The sequence below is a fragment of the Podarcis muralis genome, chromosome 1 (genome assembly GCF_964188315.1).
Source record: "Podarcis muralis chromosome 1, rPodMur119.hap1.1, whole genome shotgun sequence".
In the NCBI taxonomy this organism is placed as follows: domain Eukaryota; kingdom Metazoa; phylum Chordata; class Lepidosauria; order Squamata; family Lacertidae; genus Podarcis; species Podarcis muralis.
This window is the reverse complement of record NC_135655.1, coordinates 122,321,104-122,338,591: the sequence shown is the minus strand read 5'-3', so window position 1 is coordinate 122,338,591 and position 17,488 is coordinate 122,321,104.

Below are 17,488 nucleotides of genomic sequence, written 5' to 3'. Positions count from 1 at the left end.
CGAGATGGTTGGACAGTGTTCACAAAGATAGTAACATGAGTTTGACCAATCTGCAGGAGGCAGTGGAAGACAGGAGTGCCTGGCGTGCTCAGGTCCATGGGGTCACGAAGAGTCAGACACGACTAAATGACTAAACAACAACAACATCTATCACAACTTTTTTTAAAAAAGCATTTTCACAGTGTTTGTTATATCTGTGTAGATTCAGCCTGGGTCACATCCATGCCATACATTTAAAGCACTATTATAGTGCTCCTACAGCCATGGAGAACCATGGGAACTGTAGTTTGCTGACTGATTTCACAGAACTTCAGTTCTATTATTATTTTATGTAATTCACAGTGCCCTTGGCGAACAACAGCTCCCAGGATTCTCCACGACTGTTAAAGCGCTATAATAGTGCTTAAAATGTATGGTGTGGAACACCTTGAGTGACCACAACACTGTATTTAGCATTTGTATAATTGCTGCCAGTGTGTGTCTGCATGTATTTGAGATGGAATGTATTTATATTTGGCAGGGAGAAGCATAATTAGAAACTTGCCATCTAAACGAAAAGGGAGCGGGAACCCCATGATGATAATAGTTGCCAGGGAACCCACACTGAGGGTGGACACAGCTTCTTAAAATGTTCTGCTCATAAATGAATATATGTGGAAATAAATTTGGAATACCTGCTTTTAGCACTAAATGATCGTGCACCTAGGAAATGCAGCCACAATTACACCCCAAACCCTGGCATTAGATCTTGTTTTCCACAGCCTGCCATTTAAGAAACATCCAAATTGCTTAAAGGGAGATAAATCTGTTTTAGTGTTATCTATCCTATCATTATTTCAGATAGTAGCAGTGTTGTTGTTCTTAAAATTATTCCAGTGGGGCATTTTTAATTCCATATGTTTGGCACTTTGGATGATCTGGTTACTGCTGCTCAATGAACCTCAAATTCCTTACCTACATCCAGTACACCCCCCCTAAAAAAATGTTTAGGGGTACTCTCATTTTGACTCAAGCTAATCACCATTTTATACTTCAAATGGGGGAAAATAAATACAGTAAATGGACAAAAGTACAAAGATCATGCATTGCCTCATTTCCTACTCATATTGAAATACTGCCCCTCAACGAGGCCAAACTTTCTTCAGTAAAGCACCACACATCCACATTCCACACTGCTTCACACATTAAATGCTCGCTTCCGTCCCAGACTCAGGAAACACCAGGAAAGGAAAGGAAGCAGCCATTGGAGGTGGTGAGAATGAAACTGACCAATCACCATGCTAGATGCCAACTCCTACTTCACACATTAAACGCTCGCTACTGTCTGAGACTCAGGAAACACCATGACAGGAAAGAAAGCTGCCATCGGGGATAGCAACGGAACTGACGATTCACCATGCTATTCACCAGAACTGACAATTCACCGTGCTAGAGAAGAAACTTTACATTTTTTAAAATTGTTGGTTGCTTCTTTTCCCGTTAGATTCACAAAATGTTTCGGGGTACACGAACCCCTGCGTCCCCCCAGAAAAAAGCACTGCCTCCATTAAAGTGATGAGATGTTGGGAGTGAAGAAGGGATGTAATTATCCTTGACACAAATTGGAGGAAAAAATATATTGACATATGACAAACTACTGCTTGAAATTAAAATGTGTGCCTTTACCAAGGAAGCAGTGTGCTGGTAGCACAGCATGCCATTGAACTGTGTCAGGTTCACAAAAAAATAAAAGTTTACTCATGGATTTATTCCAGCAAACTCAACAGTTTTGAGATTATATGGTGAGAAATGTTTGTTTGCTACAGGATGTACTTATAGCAGGTAGCTTCCGCTAAAGTTGGCTTTAGATATTCCTTTATGACACAAGGAACTGGGAACATGTTTGCCATGTAGCACTGTTTTCTCACATACTTGCAAATATATTTAATTAATTAATTAATTAATTACCCAAGATGGCAGTTCTCAGGAAGTCACCCAACCAGGCTCTCACCAGATCCAGACTTGCTTAGCCTCATCAAGGTGGTGGCCTTATGTGCCTTACCAGAACATATACCTTGGTACACAGGAGACATGTGTATATGTTGGTGTTAAAAAAAGAGAAAAAGCTACTGATTCACACTTGCATGCATGATAGAGTTAACAGGGCCCGGCTCAAAGCTCAGGTTGCAAGTGGGTGTGGCTTACCAGGCTCTTGTCAGCCCCTGCTCTCCCCTTCTCAGTCTTTTTCTATTTATGCTTCCTGGAACAATCAAACAAGGAGCCATGCTGCCATGGCTCCCTGCAAGTGAACTGAATTTCTCTAAAATGAAATTTTACAGCCTGCATCTTTGCTAACGGAAAGATTGCATGACCCTTTTTTTGGTAAGGAAACCAAATTATTTTCTTTTAAAATCATTTGGAACCTTTTCTTCTTTGTTTTACTCCCAGGGAATGGAGACTTGTCTGATGTAACTTCTGGAAAATCCGAGTAAAACATTCACTTACTTGCAAAGCTAAGTGTCTGTGATTTATTCTAGCCTAAGTATTTTAGTGGGGAATGTTTGTTTAATGGTAGATGAGGTCAGATGAAAAAAATCTAACCAAGTGCTATGGCTGGACTTAGGTCATGCCCTAAACTTTTAAAATCTGTTGTGCAAGAGCAGTTGTCCTGAAAACTGCATGCTCTGCCCTGTAATTTCACATTCAACACATTTCATTTCCCATTTCTCCCTGTTGGAACTTTGAGAAAATGCAATTCCAGAACTGGCACATCTTTAAGCTGTTCCACATTTCCAGGGAAATTTATTATACATTTCAGTCCTTCTACTTTCTGATTCGAGGACAGAGACTAAGGAAATATAAAAAGGTAAAGGGAACCCTGACCATTAGGTCCAGTCGTGACCAACTCTGGGGTTGCGGTGCTCATCTCGCTTTATTGGCCGAGGGAGCCGGCGTACAGCTTCTGGGTCATGTGGCCAGCATGACTAAGCCGCTTCTGGTGAACCAGAGCAGCGCACGGAAACGCCGTTTGCCTTCCCGCCGGAGCGATTCCTATTTATCTACTTGCACTTTGATGTGCTTTCGAACTGCTAGGTTGGCAGGAGCAAGGACCAAGCAACGGGAGCTCACCCCGTCACGGGGATTCGAACTCCTGACCTTTGATCGGCAAGTCCTAGGCTCTGTGGTTTAACCCACAGAAAGCCTTTAATCTGTGGAGTTTACACACATTCGGGGGAGGGGGGAATGAATGGAAAAGAATCAAACAAAATGGTTACTTTTGCACTTTGAAGAGAACAAAAAGCCTTAGGAAACATTATTAGCATTTATGAGCCGGTGGAATTGCCACTTTACTTAGCTTTATCACAATGCTGCCGTGACCAATAATTCAGCTTCTATCTTCATTAATGTGGTTTTGTTTTATGGAACCAATTCAGCTTGCAGATGCTTGCCATATCACAAACATGAGGAAAGAATTGCTATTGCTCCCCCCACTCCACTTATTATATTAGATAATTATGCCTCAGTACATGAGATGAATAAGACACATCCCTTCTTCCATTTTCTTTAGTCACAAAAGCGCTAACACTTTGCATATTTCTTCCGGCTCAATTCTGTGATCGCTGAAACCAGAGTTTGCTGGAAGAAGGTGCATTTTTTCTGCTTAGCTCAATGGCATAAGTTCATTAATGTGCAAGACAACCTTATAAGACCAGGACTTCTTCAAAGAACAGCAGAAAGTGGGGCCAGTGTTGGTGCTGACCTTTAAAGCCCTAAACGGCCTCGGCCCAGTATACCTGAAGGAGCGTCTCCACCCCCATTATTCTGCCTGGATGCTGAGGTCCAGCGCCGCGGGCCTTTTGGCGGTTCCCTCACTGCGAGAAGCAAAGCTACAGGGAACAGGGCAGAGGGCCTTCTCGGTAGTGGCGCCCGCCCTGTGGAATGCCCTCCCATCAGATGTCAAAGAGATAAACAACTACCTAACATTTAGAAGAAGGGGCGCGGGTGGCGCTATGGGTAAAGCCTCAGTGCCTAGGACTTGCTGATCGTAAGGTTGGCGGTTTGAATCCCCGCGGTGGGGTGAGCTCCCGTCGTTCGGTCCTAGCTCCTGCCAACCTAGCAGTTCGAAAGCACCCCTAAGTGCAAGTAGATAAATAGGGACTGCTTTATAGCAGGAAGGTAAACGGCGTTTCCGTGTGCGGCGCTGGTGCTGGCTCGCCAGATGCAGCTTCGTCATGCTGGCCACGTGACCCGGAAGTGTCTTCGGACAGCGCTGGCTCCCGGCCTCTTCAGCGAGATGAGAGCGCAACCCTAGAGTCGGTCACGACTGGCCCTATCGGGCAGGGGTACCTTTACCTTTAACATTTAGAAGACATCTGAAGGCAGCCCTGTTCAGGGAAGTTTTTAATGCGTGACATTTTAATGTATTTTTAATCTTTGTTGGAAGCTGCCCAGAGTGGCTGGGGAAAGCCAGCCAGATTGGGCGGGGTACAAATAATAAATTATTATTATTATTATTATTATTATTATTATTATTATTATTATTATTATTATTAGGGTCTGCCCATAGTCCTACAAGATTGTCTTGGAGGTGGAGATTTAGACTCTGGCAGCAAAGGATATGTATGAAAAAATGTAAACACATTTGTTTTTGTAGTGTCTTGGCTCTCTAGCTCAGACTGCCGTCTGAAATTGTGCAGCTAAGTGTACTTATCACATGACGTGACTGGCTGGTACAGAAAGCTTATTTCAAAAATCCCCACAACTGCACCATTCTTCAGCCACGTAGAAGCAATTCTAAGTTCCAACCACACCCCTACGGGGAATATTTGTATGTTCCCATTATTTTCACATGCAACCTACGACTTCTTGGCTTGATGAATACATTTTCTTCTGAGGTTAATATATGCAAGACATGCTCACCTTCAATTGGATAATTCATTGCCTATTTGCAACACATTTTTTCGCTAAAGAAAATCAAGCATCCCCTGAGTCTTTAGTCTTTGGGATTGAGGATTCCATTTGCATCTGCATCTTTGAAGATATAATTGCTTGCCAATTATCACAGCTCTGCAAATACATATATCTTAATTTATTACCACTCAGACACCCATTTATTTGTGTATGTATATATATATATATATATATAGAGAGAGAGAGAGAGAGAGAGACAGTGAGAGAGAGAAAGTGAAACCTCCCTAATATTTCTACAGTGCTTTTCTTGGCTTAAGCTTTGGGAACGTTTCTCACAAATTACTGTTTCAATAATTGTACAGTGGTTCGTAGCAGATGTGACTCCACTGCTACGGAAACATCAATCTCCATCTTTCTCATAAATGCACCACCCATCTTATCGGTGTTCAGGAAATCCTACGTTTGCAACTGTCCAAGCAGCTACTTGCTTTGGGAAGACAGAGTATTTTATGGGAAACCACATGGGTGGAGAAGTGATTTAATCATATATTTATTTAAACCAATTCTTTGCCACTTCACATTACCAAAGGAATCACTTGCTGGCATACAGCCTGTCTTAAATAATCAAGGGCAACTAAGCAAAATATCGAAAGAAACCATTGCAAATGAGAATAATAACTTTAGGTTTGAAGTTGCTGACTTTGTTTTAGGATTTTGCTCCAGGAAATAAACTGCTGCAGGGACAGGATGAAAACAGCAGGTGGGCAGGATTAGACCTCCAGACTCTGGACATGCCTGATCTAACGAGACCATTGATCCATAAAATGAAAGCGATAATCAATGTACTGTACTATAAAATAAATAAGACAGTATTGTAGAATATATATATATTTCTTATCTGCAATGATAATAGTCATTGTTTGGATGTGGGGCTTTTATCCACTTCCACAGTCACGCAATCAATCAATCAATCAATCAATCAGTAACTGAACTGGGTTCCACACAGTTACAAAAACAAATTAACAACAACAAAAGCCTCAAAAGCAAAAACACAAATTAAATAGCAAAAACAAAGGTGCCGAATTTAATCCGTTCAGGAAGTCAGTTTGGCTTCCGAAATGTTCAAAAACCAAGGCACAGCTTCTGATTGGTGCAGGCGCCCGGAAACAATAGCTGACAGCTGCATCGGACGTTTGGCTTCCGAAAAACGTTAGAAAACCGGAACACTTACTTCTGAGTTTTCAGTGTTTGGGAACCAAGGCGTTTGAGTACCAAAGTACCACATATAATACGAATTATATGTCATGGGGGAAGGGGATATTAGGATTTTAGAGATGCTTAGGTGGGGCATGGCCAAAAAAAGTTTGGGAACCACTGATCTAGGGCAATACAGAAGCAGAACAACCCTCTCCCCACATCTCATCTAGATAGGGTCTTGTTCTATACCAGTTCAGTCTCTCAAACTATACAACAATCCAGAGGCTGTCTCCCTCTCTGCTTTACAAAGAGCAAAGCACACAGAAATTTAGTTTACTATCCAATAATGCACCACGCCTCCCCCATCCCTAGGTGGACTCAAGCCAATCCACCTCTCTGCTTTGGTTCCGAATTCAACAAAGGCGCCTCGATAAATACTGATGTACAACTGAAAAGCAAGATAATGCGACCACAATGCCTAAGCCGGCAAACAAACAACAGAACCTGAAAGAGGTGAGCGGATAATCCAAAGTTCCATGGAGAAATCACAAATACAGGAGTGCAATTTAGTTCTTCATTAAGGCCAACAGGTGCCAAAGGGAGATAACCCCCCAAAACAGCATGCAGGAGGAGGTCGAGGGAGGATGGAGGATTGTTCTGCCTGGCAAGCAGCAATGCTTGAACAGATGGAACGTTTATCCTACAACGACACTGAATTCCATCCATATTCTTTCCCGACATTCTTTTCTATTTGAAAGTTTGTCTTTTGGTCTGGGAGGGCGTTGAATGAGCCCTCACCTACAGTCTGAAGTGTTGTCATGGCCGAAATTCAAGAATGCCACCACAGTGAGAACTAGGCCTGAGTTTGCTGGGCTAAATATGCATTTCCACAAGTGAGAGAACAAACGTTTTTAAAGGCAACAGAATGTGCCAATAGTAAGGTAACGTAAAGGTAAAGGACCTCTGGACAGTTAAGAACTGTCAAAGGCAACTATTGGGTTGCTGCGCTCATCTCGCTTTCAGGCCAAGGGAGCTGCTGTTTGTCCATGGACAGCTTTCAGGGTCATGTGGCCAGCAGGACTAAACCGCTTCTGGCCCAACGAAACACCGTGACAGAAACCAGAGCGCATGGAAACGCCGTTTACTTTCCTGCCACAGTGGTACCTATTTATCTACTTGCACTGGCATGCTTTCGAACTGCCAGGTTGGCAGGAGCTGGGACAGAGCAATGGGAGCTCATGCCGCCGTGGGGATTTGAACCACCAACCTTCTGATTGGCAAGCCCAAGAGGCTCAGTGTCAGGAGTGCATGCAGGAGCCAAACACTGTGACTGGTATGGCCTCACAGGGCTGGGGCCTTCCTGAATTTGGCCTGGAAGGGCAAGGCACAGCCACACAGGTGAGGCTTGACAGAAGACTCGTAGCACCTGGTGGCAAGGGCTGGGAGGGGTATATAAGACCATTATTTCCCTCTGGCTCTTTGCCACAGCAACATGCTACCCACCTAGCTGTGTTTTGGCTTCCTGACTCCTGGTCATACTCCCCATCAGACTCTTGGCTTCCTGGCCCCTGGACTGCTGACCCTGGACTTCTGATTCCTGTTTCCCGATCTCTACCCCAGTCCCAATGTACCAAGCCAGGACTCCAACTGCCTGTAACCCAGACCGTGACACTCAGTGGTTTAGACCACATCGCTAATTCCTTCCATCAATATCTAGGAAAAGGACCTCCAGTTTCTAAAGGTTGAACTACTGGAGTTAGAAGGAAGCTTTTCCATGAAGTTATCTCAGATGTAAAGAACACCAGCAACTCCACAACAAACAATTTCTGTACATGTTCCCCAGCTAATTTTGCTGGGCGGTTTCAATTTGGAATATTACTTTCATATTAATTCCCCATTTGGGGAGAGGAGGAAGAAGGGGAGTGTTATGGAAATTTAGTGAAATACTAATAATATCTAAATAAAAAGATCCTTCAACAATGACAAAGGGAAGTCTTCTTTTTAAAAAGAAAGTTTAAAAAGCACTATTAATACCCAAGAAACAGCATTTTGAAGCTAAGATAGCCCTAATTTATTTTAAGCCTTCAATCATGCTGAAAGGTTTTTGCATATAAAAGGCTTTTGTAATATTTTCTGTCTTTGCTCGTAGGCTCAGTTGCTTTGATTCAGTAAACTTTGCTAAGACTGGGTTGGGGTGGGGAATAAGATATTTTACACAGATATGCAGAAGAGGAAATAAACCCTTCTTAGTACTGTGCCTCTAATGGGGATTATGGCTACCAATGGTGGTTTTTTGGGAGCAAAACAAACCACAGTCCTGGTTTGGACTTAACCCTAAGTCCAAGGATCATGGTTTGTTTTCCTTCCAGCAATAGCAAGGAAGAACAATGTGGCCCAGATGGGCATATTCACCGTGACTTACTGTGATGTGCGAAAGGTGCTCAGAGGTGCGGCGCTGGCTATATGGGTTCCCAAGGGCCTCTATCTGTGAGTTGAGATGGGTGGATGTGTCAAACAGGGTTTCTTTCCATTTTCCATTTTTCCAGCATTAAGTTCAGTTCTCCTCATTTCCAAATTGGTTTGTGTATTTGTTTGTTTGTTTGTTTTTTTAAAAAGTCGTCATGAAAATTCACCAGCATTTTAGTTTTAATTTATTCTCATATAGACATTCTTGTATGCAATTTTCTGTTATACGTATAAGGCATTTGTTTATATTTTGATTTTTTTTTTAAAGGTGCCTCCATATACTGTATTGGCTGGAATATAAGCCTCACTCCCCCCCCCCCCAATTCCAACTGTGAAAAGTTAAAGTGTTGCTTAAATTCGTGACCTAACAAAAATTGGCTTTTGTGATATCACTGCTGAAACAGCATACGGTAAAACAGAGCGGGTGTGAGTGCCTGCAGAATTTTAAGGGAACAGCTTATATTTGGGTATTGTCTCTCTCTCTCTCTCTCTCTCTCCCCCCCCTGAATTTGAAAGGTGCGGCTTATATTTGGGTGTGGCTTATATTCGGGCCAATACGGTATTATATCTACATGCTTAAGGCCTCTAAAGGTCTTAATCTGGTCCTGGGTTGATGTACTGCTAAGCTAAACCAAAGAGCAGTCAAAACAGGAAATACTTTTCAAAAAGTGAAACGAAGAGAGAGATATTAGGGGTGTGCATACGATTTGGATGAATCCCAAATTCTGAGGTGAAGCGAAGTGCGTCCAAGGGGTTTGGGAGCGGAGGGGTTGTCAGAAGTGAAGCAGGATCTGTATGACGCAACTCAGACATCAAATGAGTGTTTGCTGAAAGCAAAGATAATATCTCTAAGCTCACTATTATGTTGTGATTAGGTGATGGAGAAAGAGAGAGCAAGTATCGTAGTGTGGTTGGGGCAGAGAGAGATCTCCTTTGTGACTGACATGCCAGTCTTGTAACCAGAGGGAATGATTTTACTCAGAAAAAGAATCCCTTTTAGTTTTTCTCACCCCAAAAATCCATTTTAAAACTAGTTAGCAAAAAAGCCCCTGGACCTATTTATCTGTTATTTGGCAGTTTACAAGAGCATCTTTCTCATGCCTGCCATTTTCAAACCAACTGCCTAGAGAAGGGGTGAACGTCCTTGCAAATTTCATTCAGTTGCACTCTAAAATAAGAAACTTGTAGGTCTTCCCTTAAAAAACAACAAGAAGCGGACTTTAAAGGTGCCCTGAACAAAAGCTTCTGGACTGGTCTGCATCTAATTTGACTGGACTGATATGCATCTAAACCGGTATTTATCCAGCTATTTCTATCAAAAGGTAGGGAAATTATAGCTGTTTTATTTTTGGGGTTTTAATCCCAATAATGAAGGGGTGGAGAAATGAATCAGACCTTGTGAAATACCTTGGACCAAGACAGACTTTTTATCTCCACCACCAAACAGGGTACAAACCAAATCAGGTGGTTAATGCACACCTCTAAAATAAATATTTTCTCCCCATCAATTAAACAATGTTTCCTTCCCATATTACTTCATCCAGCCTGACATAAACAAGTTGTGCAGTATGGTCCAGAGAAAGCTTACATATCCCCTTTTTGCTGGACAGATTTAAATAAAGGTCTGCATTAAGTCTCCAAATGTTGCACAGAAGCCGTCGTTGGAATTATTTTAATTATTTTGCAGATTCTGTATTGTAACCTTCCTCAGGCACCCTAGTCCTGAAGTCGTAAAGAGAAGATGGAGGAAGCAACGCGGTTTTATTTATGCATCTGGTTGCATTGCACCATCTCCCCTTGTGATTTCCTGGTTTTGAGTGCCTGAAAAGGATGTTTGAAGATACAGATGAAACTGGTTCTGTGTTTCTTTGCAGAAAATCCATTCCTGGCTGCGAGCAAAAGTGGCAGTGCAAATCCCTGACAGGAATGTACCTCCAGTCACAACATCTTAAGAATCCAGCTTCTTTTCTGAAGTTGCTGCATTCCTAATCTCCCATGCTCATTAAATTGTATGATGTTGTTATCCACACACTTGGGATTTTCCTTTACACGTTTCCCAATTAAGAAGCAAATGTCATCAGTGTGGGGTGAGATCAACAGATGTGTGCTTACAAAAATATCCCCACCATAAACTAGGTATACAGCAGATGAGATGTGTGAAGATTAAAAAGGTAAAAAGGTAAAGGAGCCCTGGATGGTTAAGTCCCTTCAAAGGCGACTATGGGGTTGCGGCGTGCGGCGTGCGTCTCGCTTTCAGGCTGAGGGAGCTGGCGTTTGTCCACAGACGGTTTTCCAGGTCATGTGGTCAAGCATGACAAAATGGTCAAAGGCCTGGAAATGATGCCTTATGAGGAACGGCTAAGGGAGCTGGGCATGTTTAGCCTGGAGAAAAGGAGGTTAAGGGGTGATATGATAGCCATGTTCAAATATATAAAAGGATGTCACATAGAGGAGGGAGAAAGGTTGTTTTCTGCTGCTCCAGAGAAGCGGACACGGAGCAATGGATCCAAACTACAAGAAAGAAGATTCTACCTAAACATTAGGAAGAACTTCCTGACAGTAAGAGCTGTTCGACAGTGGAATTTGCTGCCAAGGAGTGTGGTGGAGTCTCCGTCTTTGGAGGTCTTTAAGCAGAGGCTTGACAACCATTTGTCAGGAGTGCTCTGATGGTGTTTCCTGCTTGGCAGGGGGTTGGACTCGATGGCCCTTGTGGTCTCTTCCAACTCTATGATTCTATGATTTCTATGATTCTATGATTTAAACCGCTCAAGGGTGCTCAAGCCTCCCATAGAATCATTGAGTTGTAGAGTTAGAAGGGACTCCAAGGATCATGTAGTCCAGGCTTCCTCAAACTCGGCCCAACAGATGTTTTTGGACTACAGTTCCCATCATCCCTGACCACTGGTTCTGCTAGCTAGGGATCATGGGAGTTGTAGGCAAAAAAACATCTGGAAGGCTGAGTTTGAGGAAGCCTGATCTGGTCCAACCCCCTACAATGCAGCAATTTCATCCATGCTAGATGGCCATCTAGCCTCTGCTTAAAAACCTTCAAAGAAGCAGAGTACACAACCTCCTGACTGTTCCACTGCCAAACAGCTCTTCCTGTCAGAAAGTTTTTTTCTGAATGTTTAGTTGGAATCTCCTTTCTTGTAACTTGAAGCCAGTGGCTCAAGTCCTACCCTCCAGAGCAGCAGAAAACAAGCTTGTTCCCTCTTCCATGTGACAGCCATTGAGATATTTGGCTATCATCTGCGAGAAGTGAGGTTACAGGGAACCAGGCAGAGGGCCTTCTCGGTAGTGGCCTTCCATCTGATGTCAAGGAAATAAACAACTATCTGACTTTTAGAAGACATCTGAAGGCAGTCCTGTTTAGGGAAGTTTTTAATGCTTGATGTTTTATTGTGTTTTTAATGTTCTGTTGGGAGCTACCCAGGGTGCCTGGGGAAATGCAGCCAGATGGGTGGGGTATAAATAATAAATTATTATTATTATATTATTACTATTTCCCAGATTCCTTCAAGAAGCAAGAAGCTGCAGCAGAAGAAAGGAGGAGGACACAAGGGTTTGTGTTTAAAAAGTGTGCTTTTCTTACTGTCTTGAAGCAAGCAAGCAAACAAACAAATCAAAACAGTTGCCCGCTACTGTAACATAATGTAACCCGCAGCTGACACAACAGCAACTATTTTATAATGAAAGGAACAGGGGCAAGCTGTACACTTTGGTGCTTTCTGTTCATTGGGCATCTTCTGAAAATATGCCGCAAACACTCTAGGAAACTCACAATGTTTTATTCCTGTTTTCTTTCAGTGTGAGCCTACGAAACTAGTGTCCTGGGCATTCCAGTAGCATTGCTGTTTTGCAGCCATCCTGTGGCAATGCCTTTTAATGTCACTGTTTGAACTCATCAGCCAGCTGACTGATAAAATGAGATGGGATTACCCTTTGGCAACCACTTTCCCCATTTCTGAATGAAATGACCTTCAGTGGGTGAAATTCGCAGCAATCTATTCTTTGCTGTGACCCCTGTGGTAGCAGAAATGGTGGCTCACATTATAAGTGGAATGTCTAAGTGCTCTGAGTCATCGTCTGGCCAGAGAAGAAATGTCAATGTGTTCAAAGATAGAAGGCTTTGCACAAAGAACACAATACAAAAAAGGCTCAACGGTGTTCCAGAGATGACCTAACAGGCGAGCCAGTTCATTCAGATTCATGGCAACGCTGTGCTCCTCATTCACCTCCTTGATGCCACTGCCTTGCTAAGCAGTTGCAATACATATGCATACATACACCTTTTCTCATCTAGTTTAACAATGAAATGAAGGCATTTCCTGCTTGGATCATGGCAGTGGTAATATTTCATGCTTTGCACCTGTGGACTGCCAAGTATTTTGTCTCAACTCTTTGAAGAAAATAATAATAATCAACCACTGATGTGGTTTCTTTAAAAGGCCAGCATACTTTAGTCATGGGACAAAGGAAAGGAAAATTAAACTGCACTGTTGTTATCTGCCCCTATTGGGGGGAATGTGTGAAGAGAGCTTACTGTATATTTCCACAACAAATCTGTGCAAATATTACGCCAATTTATTTGTCAGTGGGCCAGATTCAGCTATTCCTTTCCATGATGTAGAAGGAAGTGCAAGGTTTCCTGCAAATGCAATAGGGCTTTCCCCTCTTCTCCTGCATGCCCTCTGCAACCCCCACCCCAAATCCACTCTGGAATTTTTGAGAGAGTGCCTATAAGAGCGCAGGGAGGAGAGGAGAGATAACTTTTGTCCAGCAAGTAGAATTGCTTGCCCTGATGGAACAGCTACATGGAATTCCACCTACTGTTTCCCTCAAGGTAAAGGGACCCCTGACCATTAGGTCCAGTCGTGACCGACTCTAGGGTTGCAGCGCTCATCTCGCTTTATTGGCCAAGGGAGCCAGCGTACAGCTTCCGGGTCATGTGGCCAGCATGACTAAGCTGCTTCTGGCGAACCAGAGCAGCGCACGGAAACGCCGTTTACCTTCCCGCCGAAGCGGTACCTATTTATCTACTTGCACTTGATGGGCTTTCGAACTGCTAGGTTGGCAGGAGCAGACCCCGCAACAGGAGCACACCCCATTGTGGGGATTCAAACTGCCGACCTTCTGATCGGCAAGTCCTAGGCTCTGTGGTTTAACCCACAGCACCACCCGCGTCCCTCAAAGCAGCCGTTTCCCTCAAAGCAGCCTGGAAATCTTGGTCTGGTGAAGGAGAGGGATCAGAGCTCATTCACAGAGCACGTGTTTTGCATGTAGAAATTATAGGATTCAGTCCATGGCAATCTCAGCAGCAGCTGATTTTTAATATTTTTTTTTAAAATACAACCTCAGCCTGGAGACCTTGGAGAGATGATTTCAGTCAAAGTGAATATCCTGGGATGGTTGGTCAAATAATCCGACCTGGTATATGGCAGCTTCCTAAACTCCTATTCTTAGTTAGTGAACCCTAGTTCCCCTCACAGAACAACAGTTCTCACTGGTGAGAGGGAATATCTATTATCAGTCAGCTGTTGATTAGCTAACCCAAGGCATGCTGGTTCTGCTGTAAGAATTCTGAAGTAAGACCAAGGCCCGTGTTAGGTGTTGCCAGAGTAGCACAGCTGCTGCAGAAATCAGACATTGCATGGAATACCGGCCAATGGGAAACTCTTGATGCATTTTCTGTTGTGTTGGATCTCCTGGCTTGCCATACCATGAACTGCCTGAGACAGCTCTCAGGCACTGTGCTCTTTAACTTCTGTTCTCTGGTGCACACAGCACACCATTGCATCACTTCTCCCGTAGCCTTATTGGAGTTCACCGATTGGGTCTGCGTTGCTCCCGGACAGGAGGAAGGAAGTCAAATGACACCGAGGTTGATTCCAAGAAAGAGTTTATTCTGCTCTCCGGATAGCAGAAGGCACTTGCGTGGTGAGTCCACAGCAAGTCCAAAGGAGAAGTTTCATGCAGTATATATATCCTCCAGGCACCATTTCCCTCCTTCCCCAGGAATCCAACCGCGTCAGCCTATGTATGCAGGTTGACATCACATATGTTCTTGCTTTGGTATTCTTAACCATAAAAGGGAATTCCTTCCTGTACTTCTGACCATAAAAGGATCTTCCTCTTCCTACTCTTATCTTGGAGGAAGAGGTCATCATCTCCGAGAACATGCTTCTGGCGTTGTTCCTGGACTTAGGTCTGTGCGTCATTTGTGGTCAGGACATAAGATAAGGCACTGACGTGTCTTCTCTGTTCTACTGGTGAGGCCTTTATCACAAACTGATAAAGGAGAGGGCTCTGAGCACAGCCGGGTTTTTGCTTATACATTGACTCAGAGCTCAAGTTAATGGATTTTAGCTAAGGAAAAATAGGGATTTTGGCGCAGTCAGTTTTGGGTTTGGGAAACCCATTCCTTCACTCCCACCATGTTAAAGTTGTTTTTGTTGCGCATCCTCTGGGTGGCCTCCTCTTTATGATACAGTTGTACCTCAGGTTACAAACACCTCGGGATAAAAACACTTTGGGTTACAGACTCCGCTAGCCCAGAAGTAGTACCTCAGGTTAAGAACTTTACCTCAGGATGAGAATGGAAATCGTGTGCCTGCGGCGTGGCGGCAGCAGGAGGCCCCATTAGCTAAAGTGGTACCTCAGGTTAAGAACGATTTCAGGTTAAGAACAGACCTCCGGAACAAGTTAAGTTCATAACCAGAGGTACTATGGTAATCTTAATTTTCCAAACAGCATTGGCTAGAGCTGCTACCAACATTTCATCCAAATGGAAATTCGAATTACATTGTAGGGGTTTCTCCTGCAGTCAAACATCTGGGTGTGAGTTCTTAACAGTGGGGTGAGTCCATACACCCCAAGAAGGCCAACGGGCTTCATCTAAATTCAACCTTGAGGTGCATTTTGAAATTGCCTCCCAACCATCAACTGAAACATTAACATGATTCCAAGGGGAGCCAATGGAGTTGTTTAAGACATGGGCCTTTTGCTTATCTCTAGCTCTGGTCGATGTCACCACTCCAGCAACCAAAGGGGTTTTCTGTTAACAAGGTTAAATTGATCCTAAGCACACAAGAGCCACTTTGCTCAAATTGCTTCCCATGTAGATTGCGCATGAATATGATCTCCTTCCTTGCATTCTCCATCTAATAGTCAATTCTGTTCACGATGATGCCAGCTTTGCAGCCTGTTTCAAATTCTGGAAGATGGGTGAATTTTATTTTTCAAAAGGTGGTTATTTGAAGGGGAGACAAACCACACTTCACTCTTACTAAGAGCAAATGCAGTTTAGACATTTCACTAGCTGGTTACCCTGGGCCTTGGGGTTGTGATTCTATGCACATTTATTTGAATGGAGGCTTTTTGACCTTTGCTTCCTTCTATGCCAGTCGCATGAGGAAAACCAAACGAAATCAAGCTTTTCATGACACCAACACTGGCACTCCCCCTGCCCCCCCCCCCGGAATGGCTGCAGTCATCAGATCATGTCTTCATGAACAGACAGCGTTAATTGCTATCATGAAGACAGATGATTCACTTCAGTTTTATGGCAGCACAACTGAGCACAAGACTCAGCCTATTTGTCTGCACACCATGAAGCAACATTGAAAGCCTGACACTTCATAGACCTCCAGCACGGATTCTGTTTACCATGCTGATCACATACTTGAGTTGAACTTGTCCTCCAAACCATATTTAAGGTTTCTTTAGCAGAGGGCACCACGCTAACAGCCAATGCATATCTTGTTTATGTATGAAACGGCATCTGGAATGCTGTTTGTCCCCACAATGTCAACCCAGCCACATCCTTGGAAGCTCATTTGAAAAACAACCATCTGCCTGACCCAAGTCCTTAGACCCCATCCATATTCATGATTGAGTATTCTTGGATGTTCGGAGGAGAGCTCAGCCAAACTTGGTGGTGGATTAAAGAAGATAGCTGTAATTGCTCCATCTAATTTGTTTGATCTTATGCTTTAGATCTCCAGCTATGCGGTGACTCAGAAATCCAATAAATGAATAAATAAAGTTAAACTAGATTTTGAGAGTCCAACATGGCAGTGATTCCAGTGAATCAGATAAGAGACTTAAGAGGTTTCACTCAATGAGTTTCATTCATAGGTTTCCGTGGGACTTACTTTTCAGGCATAGAAGCTCCCAAATGCCTTGCATGGATAATACAGTCATTAATTTACATCACAGCATGACACAATGACTTATACAGTGAAGGAGATTGATGATGAGCAACACACTGATGGCCCCAGGCTCTTCCACACCACGGAAAGCTACAATTGCCTTCTCCTGTAGAAATCTGCCTAGGTTTTGAGATATTTTGGAAAGACTCTCTGCTCTGTCCCTCTGGTATCTATTGTCAAGGGCCTTTTCATTGATTCCTCAAACAATCCCATCACAATAAGGCAGTATTCACACACTAATTTTGCTGTTATATAAATTGTCCTTCTGTATGGACTGGCTGCTCTAAAACCATTGAGTTTTACTGCTGGTGATTCCTGTGCCAGAAGACAAACAGAACTCTTCACTTCTACAATTAGTCCCAAATTATTTCTGATTTCACAGGTATTAAGCTAAACAATCAAAGAGATACACATCATTTGGGTTTTTCATAATGCACTTTAGACGTATGAGGGAAATGTTTATAATCTGATGCAAACTGCACTCCTATCTCGCTGGCATTTGAAATGACAAACAACTGTGAGTCTAATGATGCAAAATATGTTTCTCTCTCTTTGAAGTCTGATGACATGCAATGCCTTTGAATATCCCCTGTTTAATTATATACTCCTTGCTGTGAAGAGTTACAAAGTGCAACATCCACGTTTGAGATTTCATTTTTTCCCTTTTTAATGGTGAAAATCTGAAAAAAAGCCTAATGAAGTTTGCATGAGGGACAGAGACTTTC